A 27,321-nucleotide genomic window follows, 5' to 3' on the forward strand; every position below is an offset into this window, starting at 1 on the left:
CAGCTCTGGTATACTCTCAATACGCATTTGTGGATGCTCAATAGGCATTTGTGACTGTGTTTACGGATATGATTTTTTTGACACATTTGTGGATTGAAATGCGCATTTGTAAATGGTTTTGCTTCAATAATGACCCCATAGATTGGCCAGTACCATTCAAACCCGAGCATCGACAATTCTGGTTGGCTAATACGTCTATCACTCAAACACCAAAGGGGAGGAAAAAAATACATTTTTGAATATAAAATGACACTTTCTTGCGATTGGATTATTGCGCCAGGTCAAACCTCGACGTCGATTAAATTTCGATTTATCGTGCAGCCCTAAACTTATCATTGGGTTCAGCGCAAGCAAAATTAGTGTCCACCAGACATGTCCACGACACGTGTATTGCTGCTTTGCTATTGGACACTTTGGGCCACATAACCCAAAGTACCCAGCAATTGCTCAGCTTTCGTTTCATTTGCAGGCGGGCAAAAACAACACAGTTGCACTAGTCATTACCTAAAATGCGTGTAGTTGTTGTTTGGGCTGTAAATGTGTTTGTTATGGCTATTTGACGTTTGTCACCGTCACTGTAGCTCATCCGGTCGTGAATGAAGTGGACCCCTGTGCCGATATGTAGTTATCGCTTCTCGGCCTTTTGGCTAAGATCAAGTGTAGTATCTGTTCTTATCAGTTTAATATCTGATACGTCTCCTATCTGGGGACTACATATTAAATTGATTTTTGGAACTGGGAGATGGAAAAGGGGCTTGCTCCATCCACTCCATGCATTGACCTGGTATTGCAGTATCTCCAGGAATGGTGCACCCCCTCTGCTGGTTAACGACAAGCATTAAACTTGGTCTGACGTTTCACGGTGGTGTTTCGGTCATTGCAGCCAATACTCATGATTACGAATGCCCCATGTCGCAGTATCCTAAGAAGTGAAGGCAAGACTTCTGATGTTGAAAGTTTGCAATATCATTTCAGAAGGATATAGTTTAGTATTTTATTTTAATCTTTTTCCCTTTCAAGATAGAAAAACAATTAAAAGAATACAAAGTCATAGTTTCATCAAGAAAGACCTTTGTTTCCCACCATAAGAAAACATTGTCTTGCTCTGCCCACGCTACTCCAAAAAGAGCTAAAGTAAACAAGGATATTTGTCATACTTCAAATTTTATTAAAATGCTGTTACACCACTCGATGTCAGCAGCGTAAAATTATGTTCCTGACCACACAAAGAAACAGGAAGTGAAGCATGGGGGCTGGGACAATTCCCGCTTTGAATTCTTGGTAGAAGTGAAGCAAGGCATGATGGGAATGTTTTTGCAGATTCATTTTACCTCATTCCTAATGGTTTAGGTAATGTACTGACTGAACGATACTATTCAACCCTTCTGCCTCTTGCGGTATTTTGACCAAAAAATGGACACAATCTTTTCTGAATATTTTCTCACTTTCAAAATGTTCAGTGGCACCAGACAAATCCATACATATATAGTTTCTATCCATCTATCTATCTATCTCTCTCTTTATCTATCTCTCTCTCTCTATCTTCCATACATATATAGTTTCTATCCATCTATCTATCTATCTCTTTATCTCTCTCTCTCTATCGATCTATCGATCTATCGATCTATCTATCTATCTATCTATCTATCTATCTATCTACCTATCCATCTATCTATCTATCTCTTTATCTCTCTCTCTCTATCGATCTATCTATCTATCTATCTATCTATCTATCTATCTATCTATCTATCTATCTATCTATCTATCTATCTATCTATCTATCTATCTATCCATCCTATCTATCTATCCATCCTATCTGATCACAACAAACTCTGACAACTAGTCCAGGTGGTCAACAGTCTCTTTGCCGTGGTTGTAGTTGATATAATTAAAAAAATATTTTTGGCTTTCTTTTCCTTCAAAATTCCCTGAACCATTCAGTCAACAAGTGCGTTTTGTTAAAGTTCTCACTGCACGTCTTCACGTCTGCAGGCGCAGGCTGTGAGCCTCGGCTGGATTGGGCAGCGTCTTCGGAGTCCACCGTCGTCACAACGGTCGGCCGCCCCCGACAGCGGAGCTCCTCCCCGACGTTCGGCAGCAGTTGCACTCGCTCACTCGCCGGCGGAGAACCTCCAGTAACCGCGGCAACGTTGGCCAGAACATTTTATTATTTAACTAATTCGGGGGCTCAACTCATTAATAACCAATTGTTTGTCATTAATAGTCAATTGTTAATAAATTCTAATGTTCATTTGGTTCCCTCTCGCTCTCTCTACACATCATTTGAATTTGGTACTAATAATGAAGTAGTTAAGACATCCGCCAAACCCCTAAAGTGAAATTCCTCTAAGCTCCAGCACAACCGCACGTATTCCTTTGCACACGTGCACGGCTGGCGCGTGTGAACGTATGTGCGTGTACATACACACGTCTGAAAAGGCACAGCAAAAGGCAAAGCAAAATTTAGCAAATGGCAGCCAATGTCACCCCGGAAGCAGAAACGCTACTGGGATGACCCCAGCATAATCAGAAGGTTCTTATCTTGGCGCCACCTGGAGGATTAGGGCTGTTCACACTCTCAACACTAATTTTATACTTTGGCTGCGTAGTGCACTCGTCACACAATAGTTTCATTCGGTAATCATTGAAAAATGCACGAAAACACATCAGGTTTACAATGCATCAAAAATCATGATTTAGAATGGGACTCATAAACTCTCACTGCACAGTATAAGTCTGTGGGCTGATGTAAGCAGACACACGTACACAGCCTGAAAGTCTTGAGTGCGCGTGAACGTTCGTGCATGTGCACGTGCACGCACGCACATGCACGCGCACACATTCATATCCACACATGAACATTTGATAAGTACTCTTACTTCACTAAAACACTCTTTGTCATAACTGTCCCATTCATCTCACAAACACACACGCACACACACGCTCACGCGCTCGCGCACGCACGCACGCGCGTACGTTTCTTGTCAATCACAATACAGCTTTTTCTGCATGGAGCGCCACTCCCACAGCGCATACACCAGCCAAAGTAATGAGATCTCATTTGCATACAGCATTTTCATTTTCCAATATGAGCGCGCGTTTTCACTTGCACACGCGCGCACGGCTGAGGCACGTGTACGTGAGTGTATATTCCTGTATGTGCACGCATGCACACACACAACAAATCGACTCACGCAAACTCATGCCACAAGCACATACGTCATCTCGAAGCAAAATCATTAGTTGTCCTTTAGCGCCACATGGTGGATTAAGGCTGTTAACACTCTAAACTCCAATTTTCGATTTTCACGGTTTAGTAGACCCGTCACACAATGTACTCATCGGTTATTCATTGAAAATGCACGAAAACACACCAGGTTTACAGTAAGTCCAAAATCATGCTGTATAATGGGAGTCAATGGGACAAAAAATGGCAAAATACGTCCTGCGTAGTTAAAACAATGAAACCAGCTAACTCATGCAGGACTCATTTTAAAAATGACAGCATGGTGCCATTTTGAACTTCGGCATGTTCTGACCATCTGGGTGAAAGTTCAGCTCCCTCGTGTTATTTTTTTTATGCTTTGGCTTTGATGTAAAATTCTTTGATCTGAAATATCCAAGAAATGGTCAAATACCGCAGGAGGGTTAAACCGGTGGAAGAGTGAGGCATCATCCAGTGTGAATGTGTGCGTATGTGTCGACACGTGTCTCGCAGATGAGCCGTGACTGAAGAAGCTGTGTGTGCGAAAGAGGTTGTCCTTGGTGAGTAGGACAACTCATACTTACCTGGCAGGGGAGATACCATGATCAAGAAGGTGGTTCACCCAGGGTGAGGCTCAGCCATTGCACTCTGGCTGTGCTGACCTCTGTGAATTCCCCAAATGTGGGAATCTCGACTGCACAATTTCTGGTAGTGGGGGACTGCGTTCGCGCTATCCCCTGATAACTTTGTCAAAATCAACACACCTCTCAATTTCTTCTTCTTCTTCTTCTTCATGATGCGCATCGTAGGATACATCTGTCACATAGTAATTGTGGCATAACCATTTTGTCAAACGGACCCTCAGGCCCCGCCGGATGCCCATTTTTTGGGCCGGGGGGTGGTTGGTGTCGGCTGACAAATTTTTAAAAAATAGCTGGACTAAGCAAGTGGCTTTTAGTCGGGCCCACTAATCGGCCCTCATGGGTGTGACGTGCTCGCGGGGCGGCGGAATTTAATCTCAGCCTACTCGGTGAAAGGCTTCTTTTTAGGCTTCTTTCTACTCCCGCGTCGACGCGAGCGACAACTGATGTTATAGGGATTGTGGTATTGCCCCTCAGCACCCCCCGCCTCCTCTTGTAATAGTATGCCCCAGTTGTAGGTGGGAGGCGCGGGTTACGTGATGTGAAAATAAGGAAACACAAACACGCTTGAACGCACGTTGTTGTTGCACGTCTCTTCTTACACAAACAAATGCCACATTGATTAACATGACTAACGCATTGTGAAATACGCCATAGCCAAGCAGCTGTGTATAGTGGTTTGCTGGAATGCTTTTATTTTGAAGGAGGGGACGTGTGGAAGATAAATAAGTAACTTGACTACGACTTCTGGCTGCTGTTTGACCCAAATAATTATACGATAAATCGAGCCCGGGGCTCGCAATGCAAGTAAGCACAGCCACGTTGGCTAAGTACTACTGGCGAGATTGAAGCGTGTCCACAGCGGGTTCAAATTGTAAATTAGTCAGCTAATGATCTTTAAAAAGCCTCTGCCGTTAGAGCCTTTCTCCCGCGGAGATGTCAATTGTGGATGCTTTGTTTTTTGGTCGGAGGGCGGAACGGGGCCGACAATGTTTATGAATATGGCCGAGGGGTCGCGGCCGTAAGGGTACCCAAGTCAAGGGTGGAGGGTCGCGGCCGGACAGACAAAAAATGGTCTAATGCCCAGCTCTGGTAAACTCTCAATACGCATTTGTGGATGCTCAATAGGCATTTGTGACTGTGTTTACGGATATGATTTTTTTGACACATTTGTGGATTGAAATGCGCATTTGTAAATGGTTTTGCTTCAATAATGACCCCATAGATTGGCCAGTACCATTCAAACCCGAGCATCGACAATTCTGGTTGGCTAATACGTCTATCACTCAAACACCAAAGGGGAGGAAAAAAATACATTTTTGAATATAAAATGACACTTTCTTGCGATTGGATTATTGCGCCAGGTCAAACCTCGACGTCGATTAAATTTCGATTTATCGTGCAGCCCTAAACTTATCATTGGGTTCAGCGCAAGCAAAATTAGTGTCCACCAGACATGTCCACGACACGTGTATTGCTGCTTTGCTATTGGACACTTTGGGCCACATAACCCAAAGTACCCAGCAATTGCTCAGCTTTCGTTTCATTTGCAGGCGGGCAAAAACAACACAGTTGCACTAGTCATTACCTAAAATGCGTGTAGTTGTTGTTTGGGCTGTAAATGTGTTTGTTATGGCTATTTGACGTTTGTCACCGTCACTGTAGCTCATCCGGTCGGGAATGAAGTGGACCCCTGTGCCGATATGTAGTTATCGTTTCTCGGCCTTTTGGCTAAGATCAAGTGTAGTATCTGTTCTTATCGTTAGCTAAGTCCGCGATCACCTCCTTTGGTTGTGTGTTCTACGCCTGTTGTGGCAAAGAGCTAATTCGCAGGGGGATATATTGTCCTAACGGTTTGTGTTGAAAATCACTTTTTTTCTTAGGTCGGGTGCTGACGGTAAATTGTTTGTTTTCCTTTAATTTTGTGGTCCTCCCACCATGTCGGCCACTTATGCCGGCATGCGGAGGCACCACAGTGTACGCTTCACCTTTAAGGACACTGGTGGAGGGACCCCGGGGATGTCCAGGTTGGACTTCTCCAGGAAATATGTCCAACAGACCTTAAAGTTTAAAGCTAATGAGCTTAATTGTATAACAACTTTGCCGTTTAGTAAAGGATTTGATGTTAGCTTTAATTCTGCTGCAAACCTTCGAGAATTTTGGACCCGGTTTGCAAATGTAAAAGCCCAGTTTTCTGTGTTTAACGTTGAGAAACTGACTGATAATGCTGCCAAAACAGTTATTGTCAGAATGTTCAATGAGACAGTTAACGCAGACGACATTTGTTTTTGGCTGGGTAGATATTGCGCGGTAAAAGGTCAGGCTGTGAAGGTGAGGGATGCGGACGGCATTTGGAATTGCGCTTGGCGGGTACCCATCCAGCAATGGCAGGACCCTCAGGGCTTCCAGGGCCTGAAACATCTCCCATCCATGATAGTCTTGGGCGAAAACCGAGGCTACATCCACTACCAAGGTCAACCCAAGCTCTGCCACAAATGTGGTGAGCACGGGCACCTGGCAGAAGCATGTGAGCAAATCATTTGTGGGAAATGTAGAGTAATTGGGCATACTTTTGAAGAATGTACCAATGGCAGAAAGTGCAATCTCTGTGGGGAATCAAACCACCTCTACAGAAATTGTCCAAAATCATTTGCCAACAAATTGAAGGCCGGAAAAGAAATGGGACAGCTTAATGGAAATGAAGGCAACAAACAAATTGAAAGTCATCAGAAAAATTCAAATCTCCCTCCAAAACCTGTCATTGGAGTAGAGGAAACCGGTGAGGAGGGGGAGGGGTGTGTATCGGCTCCACAGCTTAATGGAAATGAAAGCAACAAACAAATTGGAAGTCATCAGGAAAATTCAAATCTCCCTCCAAAACCTGTCATTGGAGTAGAGGAAACAGGTGAGGAGGGGGAGGGGCATGTATTGGCTCCACCAACAGGGAGCTCAGAAGAAAGTGGCATGTTGCAAGACCCGCCCACAAGCGAATCAAGTGAAGCCATCTTACAGCAGACTGACAGTGAGGACACTCAGATCCCTTGTGCACAAAAATCCAAAAGGCTAGCATCTGAAAGGTCTTCTGAGTCCCCTTTGACTTTAGAGAAGAGGGGAAAGCTTTGGAGCTCAGACAGTGAGGTGGATGAGCCCAGAGTTTTCCCCTGCAGCACACCAAATGAGCTCTCCTTTTTAAATATTAAATTGCAATCAACGCCCAAAAGTCACAATACCATGAATTTAAGGTTGCGTGAGAAACCATCACCAAAAGTTTCTCGGAGAAATGATCATGTACCCAACTCTCCTGCCGTACATATGAAGGAGGAACTGCAGTCTCGAGAAATAACTTAATGGACGGTTTTAATACTCCCTTTTGTGTTTTAATTTTAAATCATACCTGCAACTCTCACATTCTCAACTATAAATGTTAGAAGTGTGAAATCAAGGATTAGAGCCCAGAACGTCTTGTCCTTTTTAAAAACTATTAAGTCTGACGTGTTTTTAATCCAAGAATGTGGTCTACCTTTTTTAAGAAATTACAAACAGTGGGAGGAAATGTGGCCACACCCATCATTATGGAGTGGCTCAAATGAAAATCGAAATGACGGGGTGGCCATTTTAATAAACAATTCCCAAATTGAGGTTAAAAGGAGCACGGTGGTGGAAAATGGACGAGCACTGTTCGCACACCTAACATTTATAGGACAGGATTTTAACCTTTTAAATATTTATGGGTCTAATGATAAACATGATAGGTATGAACTTTTAGAAAACCTGCAGCCCCACATGCTAGGTCGCGCACCATTAATTATAGGAGGGGATTTTAATTGTGTTTTAAATATAAGGGATAGAAAGGGAGCTGGGGAGGATTTTAAAGTGGACAAAACATCTGTTTTACTGAATGACATGTGTCGGGTTTTTAAATTAGACGATTGTTTTAAAACCATGCATCCAAGAGAGGAGGGCTTCACGTGGTTCAGTAGTGATAGCACCAGAGCCTCTCGCATAGACTATCAATCAATCAATCACATTTTATTTATATAGCACTTTTCATACATAAAAATGCAACTCAAAGTGCTTTAAAACATTCAAAGCAAAACATAGAATTATCTTCAATCAAAAGAAAAGATAAATTATTTAAAAGTTGTTGAAAGCCAAACTAAAAAGGTGTGTCTTGAGCTTCCTCTTAAAAATATCAACAGTCTCTGCAGACCTGACATCCTCTGGCAGGCTATTCCAAAGGTGAGGACCAAAATGGCTGAATGCAGCCTCGCCATGCATTTTGGTCCTCACCCTTGGAATAAATAAAAGGCCGGCGCCAGAGGACCTCAGGATCCGCGAGGGCTGGTATGATAAAAGCAAATCAGATAAATAAGATGGCCCAAGACCATTAACACATTTATAAACTAATAAAAGTACTTTAAAATCGATCCTGAAACACACAGGGAGCCAATGCAGCAATTTCAAAACTGGCGTAATGTGCTCCCGCCCTCTGGTTCTCGTCAGCACCCGAGCGGCTGAATTCTGCAGTAGTTGCAGTGGTGAAATGCTCTTTTTCGGGAGGCCAGAGAGCAGGGCATTACAGTAATCTAAACGACAGGAAATAAAGGCTTGCATCAGCACTTCCGTGTTAGCCTGAGAGAGAAACGGGCGGACTCTGGCGATATTCTTAAGGTGATAAAAACCAATCTTGGTTACATTTTTAATATGAGGAATAAAACTGAGCTCAGAGTCAAAAATGACGCCAAGGTTCTTCACACAGTGTGAGGGATTAAAAATGTGTAGTTTTGGTAAAAGCTTCTCTCTCTGACCTTCGGGACCGATAACTAAAACCTCGGTCTTGTCCTCATTGAGCTGTAGGAAATTATCTGCCATCCATGACTTGATATCTAAAATGCAATTTAAAAGGGTATCAATGGGTCCTGTGTCATCAGGAGACACGGCAATATACAGCTGCGTGTCATCAGCATAGCTGTGAAAGCTGATGCCGTGTCCCCTGATGACATCCCCGAGGGGAAGCATATAAAGATTAAAAAGTAAGGGGCCTAAAATCGAACCTTGAGGAACCCCACATTTAATTTCATGAGTTTTAGAGGAACAAGTATCCATACTTACAAAGAAATATCGGTCTGTGAGATAGGAATAAAACCAGTCAAAAACAGTACCAGAGATGCCCACTAGATTTTTAAGTCTATTTAATAAAATTTGGTGATCTACTGTATCAAAAGCAGCGCTTAGATCCAGTAGCACCAAGACTGTGAGTTTTCTCTCTGTGAGACTACATATTTACACGTGATTGGCCACCGACGGATGCTAGATTAACGCCTGTTTTCTTCTCAGACCACCTAGTACTGTCATGTACTCTTTCACCGCCTTCTGGTGTCACCATTGGAGGAGGACTGTGGAAGATGAACTGCTCCCTGCTGGAGGATGAGGCCTTGGTTGCTAAATACAGGGAGCAGTACAAGGACTGGCAAACACTTCAAGACTTGTACGAATCGAGGGCACAGTGGTGGGAAATGATAAAGCTAAGAACTCAGAGCTTTTTTAAAAGAGCAGGTAAGGAAAAAAGAAGGAAGGAAATGAAACACATGCTGGGCCTGCAAAACAGACTACAAAGGTATTTTAATTTATCACAAAAGGGCATTAATTTTAATGAGGAAATTAAACAGGTCAAAAAGGAACTGAGACTTCTAGCAAATATCAAAAGTAGAGGCGTAATATTAAGGAGCAAAGAAAAAGAAATAGAGGAAGGAGAAAAATATACCAGGTATTTCTTCAAAAAAATTATGAGCAAGGGTGGGGGTATCTTCAAGCTGCAAAAAGGAAATGGAGTGATAACGGAAATTAGCAGTGAAATAAACCAGGAAGTCGAAACTTACTACCAGAGACTGTATGACAAGAAAGATACTCAATTAGAGACAATGTCAGAAGTATTACATTTCATTGAGAAAACCGTGACTGACAAAGTGTTATTAACTCAAGATTTTACCCGAGAGGAAATAAATAAATGTGTAAGACAATTCAAAAAAGCAAAGTCTCCAGGAGAGGACGGCCTCTGCCTTGAGTTCTATTTGACCTTTTGGGACTTGTTGGCACCAGATTTAATCACTGTTTTTAATGAGTTGGACAAAACAAGACGACTACCAGATAGCTTCAGAGTAGGGATAGTCGCACTATTGCACAAAAAGGGAGACAAGACTGACCTTGGTAACTGGCGACCCATTACGCTTTTAAATGTTGATTGTAAACTTTTAGCTATGCGTTTGTCTGTCTTACTGGACGAATTGATCGACCCTGATCAAACCTGTGCCATAGCGGGTAGGAAGATCACAGACAGCCTCACGCTGACCCGTGACACAATTTGCTACACAAGAGACAGAAATATGCGGTTAGTAATCTTAAACTTGGACTTTGAGAAGGCCTTCGACCGAGTTTCACATCAATACCTCTTTAGGCTATTGAAAAAATTGGGTCTTCCCCAAAGGTTTATAGGGTGGGTGGAACTGCTGTATCAGAACATTAGCAGCAAATTCATGGTTAATGGGAATTTGACAAAAGCAGTCCAGATTAACTCAGGTGTGCGTCAAGGCTGTCCCTTATCTGCTCTCCTCTATGTTTTATGCATAGAACCACTGGCACAGATTTTGAGACGGGACAAAATGATTAAGGGGGTGAGTATCCCTGGGGGCGGAGGACTTACAACAAAGTGCATCTTGTACATGGACGATTTTAACATCCTGTGTTCAGATCTTTTATCTGTGACAAGGGCCTTGGACTTGACTGACTGGTACGGAAGGGCCTCTGGGTCAAAACTCAATAGAGCTAAGACCCAAGCACAATTTTATGGACCGTGGACCGCGACAGAAAAGACAGGACTACCCCTGACACTGATACAAACGGACCAGAGAATACTTGGGATCAAATTTGGCAAAGATGGGGGCGGGGAAACAAACTGGGGTGACGTGATAGGGAAAGTGAGAAAAAGACTTGGTTTTTGGGGGCTGAGAGACCTGACTATAGAGGGGAAAGTTTTAATTATAAAAGCTGTTATTCTACCCTTGCTTTTATTGACCAGTTCTGTTTTTACCCCAACAAGAAATGTGCTTTTAGATTTGGACCGCGCCTTCTTTCATTTTATCTGGGGGTCCAAGTGGGAGAGACTGACAAGAGACACCATGAAGAAAACCAAGGAAAATGGAGGAAAAGGAGTGCCGGACCTCCATCTCTTCTTGGGGAGCCAATATGTAGCCCTGCACCTGAGAAATGCGCTTGAACCATCAAGTGCCCAGAAGAGCCAAGCAATGACACGTTTCTGGATGGGTTCATACCTCCGGAAACTAAAATTAATACCGACTGATCATAAAATCCCTGTGTCTTTTAATCTGCCACCATTTTATTCTTTTATCAGGAATTTTTTAAGAAAGTTTGAGTTGGAAAAAGAAGAGTGTCATGTTTTAAAAAATCACAGATCTCTTATCTCTGTTGTGCAGAAGCGGGAAGCAGTGAGTCCAGTTCCCGGCCTCGCATTTGGTGAGCCCACAACGGTTTGGCGCAATGTCAACCATCCTGCCCTCTCAAACAGACTTCGGGACCTGTCATGGATGGTGGCCCATGAAATTCTCCCGGTGAGGTCCGTTATGCACTCCCGAGGAATGTCAGCGTCTTCAAATTGCCCCCGACCTGGTTGTGGCGCCCACGAGTCGGTGAGGCACCTCCTCTGGGAGTGCAGTGCTGCTGTAGACCTGTGGGCGACAGCCGGCCACCTACAATTCCCGGACTTGCCAGCAAGGGAGGCATTAAACGCACAGCTTGTGCTCTATGGGGTGAGCCAGTTGGAAAACCCTAAAGAACACTTTGAAAAGCAGTGGCTCACCCTCGCCGCCATCAAAGACGCCATCTGGACCTCCAGAAACTTGCTGGTAAGGAGACACAGACAGACCCCCCCTGTGGCTGTGCTCCGAATGGCCGCAGCTACCCTGACAGCTGCTGGCGGCAGGCCAAGGACGCAGCCACCAAGAAGAGTCGTCTGTGCCCACCCGGAGGAGGGAACCGAAGCTACACATAAAAGGTCTTGGCAGCGACGGTCTGGTTCACCGGGAGAGACTGCTGAAAAGGAACAAGAGGGGTGAGGAACTCCTATGGGCGCCCTGAGAGGACCGGAGGAATGCTGTTTGAAAGGGTAGGATGAGGTCCCAATTACTAAGGACACTACGCTTCTGTACAATAGGCTTGATATGTTCTATCTAATCTGTCTTTTAAATTTCAGTATATTATGCATAGTTTACCTGGTATTATTAAGGTTAACATGATGACTTTTAAGCTAACAAGGATATTGTTTGAACATGTTGTTTTGTGAATAGAGCTGTGCTCCATATTGGAGAGATGTGACTAACATTTGTCCATTGTAACAATAAAACTTGTTCAAAAGAAAAATCTGTCCTTATCAGTTTAATATCTGATACGTCTCCTATCTGGGGACTATATATTAAATTGATTTTTGGAACTGGGAGATGGAGAAAGGGCTTGCTCCGTCCACTCCATGCATTGACCTGGTATTGCAGTATCTCCAGGAATGGTGCACCCCCTCTGCTGGTTAACAACAAGCATTAAACTTGGTCTGACGTTTCACGGTGGTGTTTCGGTCATTGCAGCCAATACTCATGATTACGAATGCCCCATGTCGCAGTATCCTAAGAAGTGAAGGCAAGACTTCTGATGTTGAAAGTTTGCAATATCATTTCAGAAGGATATAGTTTAGTATTTTATTTTAATCTTTTTCCCTTTCAAGATAGAAAAACAATTAAAAGAATACAAAGTCATAGTTTTATCAAGAAAGACCTTTGTTTCCCACCATAAGAAAACATTGTCTTGCTCTGCCCACGCTACTCCAAAAAGAGCTAAAGTAAACAAGGATATTTGTCATACTTCAAATTTTATTAAAATGCTGTTACACCACTCGATGTCAGCAGCGTAAAATTATGTTCCTGACCACACAAAGAAACAGGAAGTGAAGCATGGGGGCTGGGACAATTCCCGCTTTGAATTCTTGGTAGAAGTGAAGCAAGGCATGATGGGAATGTTTTTGCAGATTCATTTTACCTCATTCCTAATGGTTTAGGTAATGTACTGACTGAACGATACTATTCAACCCTTCTGCCTCTTGCGGTATTTTGACCAAAAAATGGACACAATCATTTCTGAATATTTTCTCACTTTCAAAATGTTCAGTGGCACCAGACAAATCCATACATATATAGTTTCTATCCATCTATCTATCTATCTCTCTCTTTATCTATCTCTCTCTCTCTATCTTCCATACATATATAGTTTCTATCCATCTATCTATCTATCTCTTTATCTATCTATCTATCTATCTATCTATCTATCTATCTATCTATCTATCTATCTATCTATCTATCCATCCTATCTAATCACAACAAACTCTGACAACTAATCCAGGTGGTCAACAGTCTCTTTGCCGTGGTTGTAGTTGATATAATTAAAAAAATATTTTTGGCTTTCTTTTTCTTCAAAATTCCCTGAACCATTCAGCCAACAAGTGCGTTTTGTTTACGTTCTCACTGCACGTCTTCACGTCTGCAGGCGCAGGCTGTGAGCCTCGGCTGGATTGGGCAGCGTCTTCGGAGTCCACCGTCGTCACAACGGTCGGCCGCCCCCGACAGCGGAGCTCCTCCCCGACGTTCGGCAACAGTTGCACTCGCTCACTCGCCGGCGGAGAACCTCCAGTAACCGCGGCAACGTTGGCCAGAACATTTTATTATTTAACTAATTCGGGGGCTCAACTCATTAATAACCAATTGTTTGTCATTAATAGTCAATTGTTAATAAATTCTAATGTTCATTTGGTTCCCTCTCGCTCTCTCTACACATCATTTGAATTTGGTACAAATAATGAAGTAGTTAAGACATCCGCCAAACCCCGAAAGTGAAATTCCTCTAAGCTCCAGCACAACCGCACGTATTCCTTTGCACACGTGCACGGCTGGCGCGTGTGAACGTATGTGCGTGTACTTACACACGTCTGAAAAGGCACGGCAAAAGGCAAAGCAAAATTTGGCAAATGGCAGCCAATGTCACCCCGGAAGCAGAAACGCTACTGGGATGACCCCAGCATAATCAGAAGGTTCTTATCTTGGCGCCACCTGGAGGATTAGGGCTGTTCACACTCTCAACACTAATTTTATACTTTGGCTGCGTAGTGCACTCGTCACACAATAGTTTCATTCGGTAATCATTGAAAAATGCACGAAAACACATCAGGTTTACAATGCATCAAAAATCATGATTTAGAATGGGACTCATAAACTCTCACTGCACAGTATAAGTCTGTGGGCTGATGTAAGCAGACACACGTACACAGCCTGAAAGTCTTGAGTGCGAGTGAACGTCCGTGCATGTGCACATGCACGCACGCACATGCACGCGCACACATTCATATCCACACATGAACATTTGGTAAGTACTCTTACTTCACTAAAATACTCTTTGTCATAACTGTACCATTCATCTCACAAACACACACGCACGCACGCACACACGCACACACACGCTCACGCGCACGCACGCACGCATGCACATACGTTTCTTGTCAATCACAATACAGCTTTTTATGCATGGAGCGCCACTCCCACAGCGCATACATCAGCGAAAGCAATGAGATTTGCATACAGCATTTTCATTTTCCAATATGAGCGCGCGTTTTCACTTGCACACGCGCGCACGGCTGAGGCACGTGTACGTGAGTGTATATTCCTGTATGTGCACGCACGCACACACACAACAAATCGACTCACGCAAACTCATGCCACAAGCACATACGTCATCTCGAAGCAAAATCATTAGTTGTCCTTTAGCGCCACATGGTGGATTAGGGCTGTTAACACTCTAAACTCCAATTTTCGATTTTCACGGTTTAGTAGACCCGTCACACAATGTACTCATCGGGTATTCATTGAAAATGCACGAAAACACACCAGGTTTACAGTAAGTCCAAAACCATGCTGTATAATGGGAGTCAATGGGACAAAAAATGGCAAAATACGTCCTGCGTAGTTAAAACAATGAAACCAGCTAACTCATGCAGGACTCATTTTAAAAATGACAGCATGGTGCCATTTTGAACTTCGGCATGTTCTGACCATCTGGGTGAAAGTTCAGCTTCCTCGTGTTATTTTTTTTATGCTTTGGCTTTGATGTAAAATTCTTTGATCTGAAATATCCAAGAAATGGTCAAATACCGCAGGAGGGTTAAACCGGTGGAAGAGTGAGGCATCATCCAGTGTGAATGTGTGCGTATGTGTCGACACGTGTCTCGCAGATGAGCCGTGACTGAAGAAGCTGTGTGTGCGAAAGAGGTTGTCCTTGGTGAGTAGGACAACTCATACTTACCTGGCAGGGGAGATACCATGATCAAGAAGGTGGTTCATCCAGGGTGAGGCTCAGCCATTGCACTCTGGCTGTGCTGACCTCTGCGAATTCCCCAAATGTGGGAATCTCGACTGCACAATTTCTGGTAGTGGGGGACTGCGTTCGCGCTATCCCCTGATAACTTTGTCAAAATCAACACACCTGTCAATTTCTTCTTCTTCTTCTTCATGATGCGCATCGTAGGATACATCTGTCAGATAGTAATTGTGGCATAACCATTTTGTCAAACGGACCCTCAGGCCCCGCCGCATGCCCATTTTTTGGGCCGGGGGGTGGTTGGTGTCGGCTGACAAATTTTTAAAAAATAGCTGGACTAAGCAAGTGGCTTTTAGTCAGGCCCACTAATCGGCCCTCATGGGTGCGACGTGCTCGCGGGGCGGCGGAATTTAATCTCAGCCTACTCGGTGAAAGGCTTCTTTTTAGGCTTCTTTCTACTCCCGCGTCGACGCGAGCGACAACTGATGTTATAGGGATTGTGGTATTGCCCCTCAGCACCCCCCGCCTCCTCTTGTAATAGTATGCCCCAGTTGTAGGTGGGAGGCGCGGGTTACGTGATGTGAAAATAAGGAAACACAAACACGCTTGAACGCACGTTGTTGTTGCACGTCTCTTCTTACACAAACAAATGCCACATTGATTAACATGACTAACGCATTGTGAAATACGCCATAGCCAAGCAGCTGTGTATAGTGGTTTGCTGGAATGCTTTTATTTTGAAGGAGGGGACGTGTGGAAGATAAATAAGTAACTTGACTACGACTTCTGGCTGCTGTTTGACCCAAATAATTATACGATAAATCGAGCCCGGGGCTCGCAATGCAAGTAAGCACACGCACGTTGGCTAAGTACTACTGGCGAGATTGAAGCGTGTCCACAGCGGGTTCAAATTGTAAATTAGTCAGCTAATGATCTTTAAAAAGCCTCTGCCGTTAGAGCATTTCTCCCGCGGAGATGTCAATTGTGGATGCTTTGTTTTTTGGTCGGAGGGCGGAACGGGGCCGACAATGTTTATGAATATGGCCGAGGGGTCGCGGCCGTAAGGGTACCCAAGTCAAGGGTGGAGGGTCGCGGCCGGACAGACAAAAAATGGTCTAATGCCCAGCTCTGGTAAACTCTCAATACGCATTTGTGGATGCTCAATAGGCATTTGTGACTGTGTTTACGGATATGATTTTTTTGACACATTTGTGGATTGAAATGCGCATTTGTAAATGGTTTTGCTTCAATAATGACCCCATAGATTGGCCAGTACCATTCAAACCCGAGCATCGACAATTCTGGTTGGCTAATACGTCTATCACTCAAACACCAAAGGGGAGGAAAAAAATACATTTTTGAATATAAAATGACACTTTCTTGCGATTGGATTATTGCGCCAGGTCAAACCTCGACGTCGATTAAATTTCGATTTATCGTGCAGCCCTAAACTTATCATTGGGTTCAGCGCAAGCAAAATTAGTGTCCACCAGACATGTCCACGACACGTGTATTGCTGCTTTGCTATTGGACACTTTGGGCCACATAACCCAAAGTACCCAGCAATTGCTCAGCTTTCGTTTCATTTGCAGGCGGGCAAAAACAACACAGTTGCACTAGTCATTACCTAAAATGCGTGTAGTTGTTGTTTGGGCTGTAAATGTGTTTGTTATGGCTATTTGACGTTTGTCACCGTCACTGTAGCTCATCCGGTCGGGAATGAAGTGGACCCCTGTGCCGATATGTAGTTATCGCTTCTCGGCCTTTTGGCTAAGATCAAGTGTAATATCTGTTCTTATCAGTTTAATATCTGATACGTCTCCTATCTGGGGACTACATATTAAATTGATTTTTGGAACTGGGAGATGGAAAAGGGGCTTGCTCCGTCCACTCCATGCATTGACCTGGTATTGCAGTATCTCCAGGAATGGTGCACCCCCTCTGCTGGTTAACGACAAGCATTAAACTTGGTCTGACGTTTCACGGTGGTGTTTCGGTCATTGCAGCCAATACTCATGATTACAAATGCCCCATGTCGCAGTATCCTAAGAAGTGAAGGCAAGACTTCTGATGTTGAAAGTTTGCAATATCATTTCAGAAGGATATAGTTTAGTATTTTATTTTAATCTTTTTCCCTTTCAAGATAGAAAAACAATTAAAAGAATACAAAGTCATAGTTTTATCAAGAAAGACCTTTGTTTCCCACCATAAGAAAACATTGTCTTGCTCTGCCCACGCTACTCCAAAAAGAGCTAAAGTAAACAAGGATATTTGTCATACTTCAAATTTTATTAAAATGCTGTTACACCACTCGATGTCAGCAGCGTAAAATTATGTTCCTGACCACACAAAGAAACAGGAAGTGAAGCATGGGGGCTGGGACAATTCCCGCTTTGAATTCTTGGTAGAAGTGAAGCAAGGCATGATGGGAATGTTTTTGCAGATTCATTTTACCTCATTCCTAATGGTTTAGGTAATGTACTGACTGAACGATACTATTCAACCCTTCTGCCTCTTGCGGTATTTTGACCAAAAAATGGACACAATCTTTTCTGAATATTTTCTCACTTTCAAAATGTTCAGTGGCACCAGACAAATCCATACATATATAGTTTCTATCCATCTATCTATCTATCTCTCTCTTTATCTATCTCTCTCTCTCTATCTTCCATACATATATAGTTTCTATCCATCTATCTATCTATCTCTCTCTTTATCTATCTCTCTCTCTCTATCTTCCATACATATATAGTTTCTATCCATCTATCTATCTATCTCTTTATCTATCTCTCTCTCTCTCTATCGATCTATCTATCTATCTATCTATCTATCTATCTATCTATCTATCTATCTATCTATCTATCTATCTATCTATCTATCTATCTATCTATCTATCTATCTATCTATCTATCTATCCATCCTATCTATCTATCCATCCTATCTAATCACAACAAACTCTGACAACTAGTCCAGGTGGTCAACAGTCTCTTTGCCGTGGTTGTAGTTGATATAATTAAAAAAATATTTTTGGCTTTCTTTTTCTTCAAAATTCCCTGAACCATTCAGTCAACAAGTGCGTTTTGTTAAAGTTCTCACTGCACGTCTTCACGTCTGCAGGCGCAGGCTGTGAGCCTCGGCTGGATTGGGCAGCGTCTTCGGAGTCCACCGTCGTCACAACGGTCGGCCGCCCCCGACAGCAGAGCTCCTCCCTGACGTTCGGCAGCAGTTGCACTCGCTCACTCGCCGGCGGAGAACCTCCAGTAACCGCGGCAACGTTGGCCAGAACATTTTATTATTTAACTAATTCGGGGGCTCAACTCATTAATAACCAATTGTTTGTCATTAATAGTCAATTGTTAATAAATTCTAATGTTCATTTGGTTCCCTCTCGCTCTCTCTACACATCATTTGAATTTGGTACAAATAATGAAGTAGTTAAGACATCCGCCAAACCCCTAAAGTGAAATTCCTCTAAGCTCCAGCACAACCGCACGTATTCCTTTGCACACGTGCACGGCTGGCGCGTGTGAACGTATGTGCGTGTACTTACACACATCTGAAAAGGCACAGCAAAAGGCAAAGCAAAATTTGGCAAATGGCAGCCAATGTCACCCCGGAAGCAGAAACGCTACTGGGATGACCCCAGCATAATTAGAAGGTTCTTATCTTGGCGCCACCTGGAGGATTAGGGCTGTTCACACTCTCAACACTAATTTTATACTTTGGCTGCGTAGTGCACTCGTCACACAATAGTTTCATTCGGTAATCATTGAAAAATGCACGAAAACACATCAGGTTTACAATGCATCAAAAATCATGATTTAGAATGGGACTCATAAACTCTCACTGCACAGTATAAGTCTGTGGTCTGATGTAAGCAGACACACGTACACAGCCTGAAAGTCTTGAGTGCGCGTGAACGTCCGTGCATGTGCACGTGCACGCACGCACATGCACGCGCATACATTCATATCCACACATGAACATTTAGTAAGTACTCTTACTTCACTAAAATACTCTTTGTCATAACTGTCCCATTCATCTCACAAACACACATGCACACACACGCTCACGCGCTCGCGCACGCACGCACGCGCGTACGTTTCTTGTCAATCACAATACAGCTTTTTCTGCATGGAGCGCCACTCCCACAGCGCATACACCAGCCAAAGTAATGAGATCTCATTTGCATACAGCATTTTCATTTTCCAATATGAGCGCGCGTTTTCACTTGCACACGCGCGCACGGCTGAGGCACGTGTACGTGAGTGTATATTCCTGTATGTGCACGCATGCACACACACAACAAATCGACTCACGCAAACTCATGCCACAAGCACATACGTCATCTCGAAGCAAAATCATTAGTTGTCCTTTAGCGCCACATGGTGGATTAAGGCTGTTAACACTCTAAACTCCAATTTTCGATTTTCACGGTTTAGTAGACCCGTCACACAATGTACTCATCGGTTATTCATTGAAAATGCACGAAAACACACCAGGTTTACAGTAAGTCCAAAATCATGCTGTATAATGGGAGTCAATGGGACAAAAAATGGCAAAATACGTCCTGCGTAGTTAAAACAATGAAACCAGCTAACTCATGCAGGACTCATTTTAAAAATGACAGCATGGTGCCATTTTGAACTTCGGCATGTTCTGACCATCTGGGTGAAAGTTCAGCTCCCTCGTGTTATTTTTTTTATGCTTTGGCTTTGATGTAAAATTCTTTGATCTGAAATATCCAAGAAATGGTCAAATACCGCAGGAGGGTTAAACCGGTGGAAGAGTGAGGCATCATCCAGTGTGAATGTGTGCGTATGTGTCGACACGTGTCTCGCAGATGAGCCGTGACTGAAGAAGCTGTGTGTGCGAAAGAGGTTGTCCTTGGTGAGTAGGACAACTCATACTTACCTGGCAGGGGAGATACCATGATCAAGAAGGTGGTTCACCCAGGGTGAGGCTCAGCCATTGCACTCTGGCTGTGCTGACCTCTGCGAATTCCCCAAATGTGGGAATCTCGACTGCACAATTTCTGGTAGTGGGGGACTGCGTTCGCGCTATCCCCTGATAACTTTGTCAAAATCAACACACCTGTCAATTTCTTCTTCTTCTTCTTCATGATGCGCATCGTAGGATACATCTGTCAGATAGTAATTGTGGCATAACCATTTTGTCAAACGGACCCTCAGGCCCCGCCGCATGCCCATTTTTTGGGCCGGGGGGTGGTTGGTGTCGGCTGACAAATTTTTTAAAAATAGCTGGACTAAGCAAGTGGCTTTTAGTCAGGCCCACTAATCGGAACACATGGGTGTGACGTGCTCGCTGGGCGGCGGAATTTAATCTCAGCCTACTCGGTGAAAGGCTTCTTTTTAGGCTTCTTTCTACTCCCGCGTCGACGCGAGCGACAACTGATGTTATAGGGATTGTGGTATTGCCCCTCAGCACCCCCCGCCTCCTCTTGTAATAGTATGCCCCAGTTGTAGGTGGGAGGCGCGGGTTACGTGATGTGAAAATAAGGAAACACAAACACGCTTGAACGCACGTTGTTGTTGCACGTCTCTTCTTACACAAACAAATGCCACATTGATTAACATGACTAACGCATTGTGAAATACGCCATAGCCAAGCAGCTGTGTATAGTGGTTTGCTGGAATGCTTTTATTTTGAAGGAGGGGACGTGTGGAAGATAAATAAGTAACTTGACTACGACTTCTGGCTGCTGTTTGACCCAAATAATTATACGATAAATCGAGCCCGGGGCTCGCAATGCAAGTAAGCACACGCACGTTGGCTAAGTACTACTGGCGAGATTGAAGCGTGTCCACAGCGGGTTCAAATTGTAAATTAGTCAGCTAATGATCTTTAAAAAGCCTCTGTCGTTAGAGCATTTCTCCCGCGGAGATGTCAATTGTGGATGCTTTGTTTTTTGGTCGCAGGGCGGAACGGGGCCGACAATGTTTATGAATATGGCCGAGGGGTCGCGGCCGTAAGGGTACCCAAGTCAAGGGTGGAGGGTCGCGGCCGGACAGACAAAAAATGGTCTAATGCCCAGCTCTGGTAAACTCTCAATACGCATTTGTGGATGCTCAATAGGCATTTGTGACTGTGTTTACGGATATGATTTTTTTTACACATTTGTGGATTGAAATGCTCATTTGTAAATGGTTTTGCTTCAATAATGACCCCATAGATTGGCCAGTACCATTCAAACCCGAGCATCGACAATTCTGGTTGGCTAATACGTCTATCACTCAAACACCAAAGGGGAGGAAAAAAATACATTTTTGAATATAAAATGACACTTTCTTGCGATTGGATTATTGCGCCAGGTCAAACCTCGACGTCGATTAAATTTCGATTTATCGTGCAGCCCTAAACTTATCATTGGGTTCAGCGCAAGCAAAATTAGTGTCCACCAGACATGTCCACGACACGTGTATTGCTGCTTTGCTATTGGACACTTTGGGCCACATAACCCAAAGTACCCAGCAATTGCTCAGCTTTCGTTTCATTTGCAGGCGGGCAAAAACAACACAGTTGCACTAGTCATTACCTAAAATGCGTGTAGTTGTTGTTTGGGCTGTAAATGTGTTTGTTATGGCTATTTGACGTTTGTCACCGTCACTGTAGCTCATCCGGTCGGGAATGAAGTGGACCCCTGTGCCGATATGTAGTTATCGCTTCTCGGCCTTTTGGCTAAGATCAAGTGTAGTATCTGTTCTTATCAGTTTAATATCTGATATGTCTCCTATCTGTGGACTATATATTAAATTGATTTTTGGAACTGGAAGATGGAAAAGGGGCTTTCTCCGTCCACACCGTGCGTCGACCTGGTATTGCAGTACCTCCAGGAATGGTGCACCCCCTCTGCTGGTTAACAGCAAGCAATAAACTTGGTCTGACGTTTCACGGTGGTGTTTCGGTCATTGCAGCCAATACTCATGATTACGAATTCCCCATGTCGCAGTATCCTAAGAAATGAAGGCAAGACTTCTGATGTTGAAAGTTTGCAATATAATTTCAGAAGGATATAGTTTAGTATTTTATTTTAATCTTTTTCCCTTTCAAGATAGAAAAACAATTAAAAGAATACAAAGTCATAGTTTTATCAAGAAAGACCTTTGTTTCCCACCATAAGAAAACATTGTCTTGCTCTGCCCACGCTACTCCAAAAAGAGCTAAAGTAAACAAGGATATTTGTCATACTTCAAATTTTATTAAAATGCTGTTACACCACTCGATGTCAGCAGCATAAAATTATGTTCCTGACCATGCAAAGAAACAGGAAGTGAAGCATGGGGGCTGGGACAATTCCCGGTAGAAGTGCAGCAAGGCATGATGGGAATGTTTTTGCAGATTCATTTTACCTCATTCCTAATGGTTTAGGTAATGTACTGACTGAACGATACTATTCAACCCTTCTGCCTCTTGCGGTATTTTGACCAAAAAATGGACACAATCATTTCTGAATATTTTCTCACTTTCAAAATGTTCAGTGGCACCAGACAAATCCATACATATATAGTTTCTATCTATCTATCTATCTATCTATCTCTCTCTTTATCTATCTCTCTCTATCTATCTATCTATCCATCCTATCTAATCACAACAAACTCTGACAACTAGTCCAGGTGGTCAACAGTCTCTTTGCCGTGGTTGTAGTTGATATCCATCCATTATCTGTACCGCTTCTCCTCACAAGGGTCGCGGGGCGTGCTGGAGCCTATCCCAGCTGTCTTTGGGCAGTAGGCGGGGGACACCCTGAACTGGTTGCCAGCCAATCGCAGGGCACACAGAGACAAACAATCATCCGCATTCACAATCACACCTAGGGCCAATTTAGAGTATCCAATCAACTTACCATGCATGTTTTTGGAATGTGGGAGGAAACCGGAGTGCCCGGGGAAAACCCACGCAGGCACGGGGAGAACATGCAAACTCCACACAGGGAGGCCGGAGCCGGGATCGAACCCGCGACCTCTGAACTGTGAGGCGGACGTGCTAACCAGTCGACCACCGTGCCGCCTGTAGTTGATATAATTAAAAAAATATTTTTGGCTTTCTTTTTCTTCAAAATTCCCTGAACCATTCAGTCAACAAGTGCGTTTTGTTTACGTTCTCACTGCACGTCTTCACGTCTGCAGGCGCAGGCTGTGAGCCTCGGCTGGATTGGGCAGCGTCTTCGGAGTCCACCGTCGTCACAACGGTCGGCCGCCCCCGACAGCGGAGCTCCTCCCCGACGTTCGGCAGCAGTTGCACTCGCTCACTCGCCGGCGGAGAACCTCCAGTAACCGCGGCAACGTTGGCCAGAACATTTTATTATTTAACTAATTCGATGGGCTCAACTCATTAATAACCAATTGTTTGTCATTAACAGTCAATTGTTAATAAATTCTAATGTTCATTTGGTTCCCTCTCGCTCTCTCTACACATCATTTGAATTTGGTACGAATAATGAAGTAGTTAAGACATCCGCCAAACCCCTAAAGTGAAATTCCTCTAAGCTCCAGCACAACCGCACGTATTCCTTTGCACACGTGCACGGCTGGCGCGTGTGAACGTATGTGCGTGTACTTACACACGTCTGAAAAGGCACAGCAAAAGGCAAAGCAAAATTTAGCAAATGGCAGCCAATGTCACCCCGGAAGCCGAAACGCTACTGGGATGACCCCAGCATAATCAGAAGGTTCTTATCTTGGCGCCACCTGGAGGATTAGGGCTGTTAACACTCTCAACACTAATTTTATACTTTGGCTGCGTAGTGCACTCGTCACACAATAGTTTCATTCGGTAATCATTGAAAAATGCACGAAAACACATCAGGTTTACAATGCATCAAAAATCATGATTTAGAATGGGACTCATAAACTCTCACTGCACAGTATAAGTCTGTGGGCTGATGTAAGCAGACACACGTACACAGCCTGAAAGTCTTGAGTGCGCGTGAACGTCCGTGCATGTGCACGTGCACGCACGCACATGCACGCGCACACATTCATATCCACACATGAACATTTGATAAATACTATTACTTCACTAAAACACTCTTTGTCATAACTGTCCCATTCATCTCACAAACACACACGCACGCACACACACACGCACACACACGCTCACGCGCCCGCGCACGCACGCACGCACGTACGTTTCTTGTCAATCACAATACAGCTTTTTATGCATGGAGCGCCATTCCCACAGCGCATACACCAGCGAAAGCAATGAGATCCCATTTGCATACAGCATTTTCATTTTCCAATATGAGCGCGCGTTTTCACTTGCACACGCGCGCACGGCTGAGGCATGTGTACGTGAGTGTATATTCCTGTATGTGCACGCACGCACACACACAACAAATCGACTCACGCAAACTCATGCCACAAGCACATACGTCATCTCGAAGCAAAATCATTAGTTGTTCTTTAGCGCCACATGGTGGATTAGGGCTGTTAACACTCTAAACTCCAATTTTCGATTTTCACGGTTTAGTAGACCCGTCACACAATGTACTCATCGGGTATTCATTGAAAATGCACGAAAACACACCAGGTTTACAGTAAGTCCAAAATCATGCTGTATAATGGGAGTCAATGGGACAAAAAATGGCAAAATACGGCCTGCGTAGTTAAAACAATGAAACCAGCTAACTCATGCAGGACTCATTTTAAAAATGACAGCATGGTGCCATTTTAAACTTCGGCATGTTCTGACCATCTGGGTGAAAGTTCAGCTCCCTCGTGTTATTCTTTTTATGCTTTTGCTTTGATGTAAAATTCTTTGTTCTGAAATATCCAAGAAATGGTCAAATACCGCAGGAGGGTTAAACCGGTGGACGAGTGAGGCATCATCCAGTGTGAATGTGTGCGTATGTGTCGACACGTGTCTCGCAGATGAGCCGTGACTGAAGAAGCTGTGTGTGCAAAAGAGGTTGGCCTTGGTGAGTAGGACAACTCATACTTACCTGGCAGGGGAGGTACCATGATCAAGAAGGTGGTTCACCCAGGGTGAGACTCAGCCATTGCACTCTGGCTGTGCTGACCCCTGCTAATTCCCCAAATATGGGAATCTCAACTGCACAATTTCTGGTAGTGGGCGACTGCGTTCACGCTATCCCCTGATAACTTTGTCAAAATCAACACACCTGTCAATTTCTTCATCTTCTTCTTCTTCATGATGCGCATCGTAGGATGACATCTGTCAGATAGTAATTGTGGCATAACCATTTTGTCGAACGGACCCTCTTCTTTTTAGGCTTCTTTCTACTCCCGCGTCGACGCGAGCGACAACTGATGTTATAGGGATTGTGGTATTGCCCCTCAGCACCCCCCGCCTCCTCTTGTAATAGTATGCCCCAGTTGAAGGTGGGAGGCGCGGGTTACGTGATGTGAAAATAAGGAAACACAAACACGCTTAAACGCACGTTGTTGTTGCACGTCTCTTCTTACACAAACAAATGCCACATTGATTAACATGACTAACGCATTGTGAAATACGCCATAGCCAAGCAGCTGTGTATAGTGGTTTGCTGGAATGCTTTTATTTTGAAGGAGGGGAAGTGTGGAAGATAAATAAGTAACTTGACTATGACTTCTGGCTGCTGTTTGACCCAAATAATTATACGATAAATCGAGCCCGGGCCTCGCAATGCAAGTAAGCACACGCACGTTGGCTAAGTACTACTGGCGAGATTGAAGCGTGTCCACAGCGGGTTCAAATTGTAAATTAGTCAGCTAATGATCTTTAAAAAGCCTCTGCCGTTAGAGCATTTCTCCCGCGGAGATGTCAATTGTGGATGCTTTGTTTTTTGGTCGGAGGGCGGAACGGGGCCGACAATGTTTATGAATATGGCCGAGGGGTCGCGGCCGTAAGGGTACCCAAGTCAAGGGTGGAGGGTCGCGGCCGGACAGACAAAAAATGGTCTAATGCCCAGCTCTGGTAAACTCTCAATACGCATTTGTGGATGCTCGATAGGCATTTGTGACTTCATGTTACGCATTTGTGACTGTGTTTACGGATATGATTTTTTTGACACATTTGTGGATTGAAATGCGCATTTGTAAATGGTTTTGCTTCAATAATGACCCCATAGATTGGCCAGTACCATTCAAACCCGAGCATCGACAATTCTGGTTGGCTAATACGTCTATCACTCAAACACCAAAGGGGAGGAAAAAAATACATTTTTGAATATAAAATGACACTTTCTTGCGATTGGATTATTGCGCCAGGTCAAACCTCGACGTCGATTAAATTTCGATTTATCGTGCAGCCCTAAACTTATCATTGGGTTCAGCGCAAGCAAAATTAGTGTCCACCAGACATGTCCACGACACGTGTATTGCTGCTTTGCTATTGGACACTTTGGGCCACATAACCCAAAGTACCCAGCAATTGCTCAGCTTTCGTTTCATTTGCAGGCGGGCAAAAACAACACAGTTGCACTAGTCATTACCTAAAATGCGTGTAGTTGTTGTTTGGGCTGTAAATGTGTTTGTTATGGCTATTTGACGTTCGTCACCGTCACTCTAGCTCATCCGGTCGGGAATGAAGTGGACCTCTGTGCCGATATGTAGTTATCGCTTCTCGGCCTCTTGGCTAAGTCTGTGATCACCTCCTTTGGTTGTGTGTTCTACGTCTGTTGTGGCAAATAGCTAATTCACAGGGGGATATATTGTCCTAACGTTTTGTGTTGAAAATCACTTTGTTTTAGGTCTGGTGCTGACGTTAAGTTGTTTGTTTCCTTTCATTTTGTGGTCCTCCCACCATGTCGCCACTTATGCCGGCATGCGGAGGCACCACAGTGTACGCTTCACCTTTTAGGAGACTGGTGGAGAGGCCCCGGGGATGTCCAGGTTGATGTCCAGACCTTAAAGTTTAAAGCTAATCAGCTTAATTGTATAATAACTTTGCCGTTCAGTAAAAGATTTGATGTTAGCTTTAATTCTGCTGCAAACCTTTGAGAATTTTGAACCTGGTTTGAAACAGTAAAAGCCCAGTTTTCTGTGTTTAACGTTGAGAAACTGACAGATAATGCTGCCAAAACAGTTATTG

The 27,321-nt window shown here is 43.9% G+C and overlaps 9 non-coding genes across 9 annotated transcripts; all 9 read left to right on the top strand.

Moving 5' to 3' along the window:
* Positions 1 to 627: 627 nt before the first annotated feature.
* On the top strand, positions 628 to 818 carry LOC147145285 (U2 spliceosomal RNA). Its single transcript, XR_015087616.1, has one exon. It is a non-coding gene; the product is annotated as a U2 spliceosomal RNA (small nuclear RNA).
* Positions 819 to 3,781: 2,963 nt separating this feature from the next.
* Positions 3,782 to 3,945, top strand: LOC147145286 (U1 spliceosomal RNA). Its single transcript, XR_015087692.1, has one exon. It is a non-coding gene; the product is annotated as a U1 spliceosomal RNA (small nuclear RNA).
* A 1,612-nt stretch (positions 3,946 to 5,557) lies between these two features.
* Positions 5,558 to 5,754, top strand: LOC147145287 (U2 spliceosomal RNA). The gene has a single exon (XR_015087659.1). It is a non-coding gene; the product is annotated as a U2 spliceosomal RNA (small nuclear RNA).
* A 6,493-nt stretch (positions 5,755 to 12,247) lies between these two features.
* LOC147145288 (U2 spliceosomal RNA) lies at positions 12,248 to 12,432 on the top strand. The gene has a single exon (XR_015087644.1). It is a non-coding gene; the product is annotated as a U2 spliceosomal RNA (small nuclear RNA).
* A 2,815-nt stretch (positions 12,433 to 15,247) lies between these two features.
* LOC147145289 (U1 spliceosomal RNA) lies at positions 15,248 to 15,411 on the top strand. Its single transcript, XR_015087695.1, has one exon. It is a non-coding gene; the product is annotated as a U1 spliceosomal RNA (small nuclear RNA).
* Positions 15,412 to 17,020: 1,609 nt separating this feature from the next.
* On the top strand, positions 17,021 to 17,211 carry LOC147145290 (U2 spliceosomal RNA). Its single transcript, XR_015087627.1, has one exon. It is a non-coding gene; the product is annotated as a U2 spliceosomal RNA (small nuclear RNA).
* Positions 17,212 to 20,176: 2,965 nt separating this feature from the next.
* Positions 20,177 to 20,340, top strand: LOC147145291 (U1 spliceosomal RNA). The gene has a single exon (XR_015087702.1). It is a non-coding gene; the product is annotated as a U1 spliceosomal RNA (small nuclear RNA).
* Positions 20,341 to 21,949: 1,609 nt separating this feature from the next.
* Positions 21,950 to 22,140, top strand: LOC147145292 (U2 spliceosomal RNA). The gene has a single exon (XR_015087630.1). It is a non-coding gene; the product is annotated as a U2 spliceosomal RNA (small nuclear RNA).
* Positions 22,141 to 25,223: 3,083 nt separating this feature from the next.
* LOC147145293 (U1 spliceosomal RNA) lies at positions 25,224 to 25,387 on the top strand. Its single transcript, XR_015087597.1, has one exon. It is a non-coding gene; the product is annotated as a U1 spliceosomal RNA (small nuclear RNA).
* Positions 25,388 to 27,321: the final 1,934 nt, after the last annotated feature.

This window comes from Filicampus tigris, chromosome 7 (assembly GCF_054856515.1).
Source record: "Filicampus tigris isolate MCC_2025a chromosome 7, RoL_Ftig_1.0, whole genome shotgun sequence".
In the NCBI taxonomy this organism is placed as follows: Eukaryota; Metazoa; Chordata; class Actinopteri; order Syngnathiformes; family Syngnathidae; genus Filicampus; species Filicampus tigris.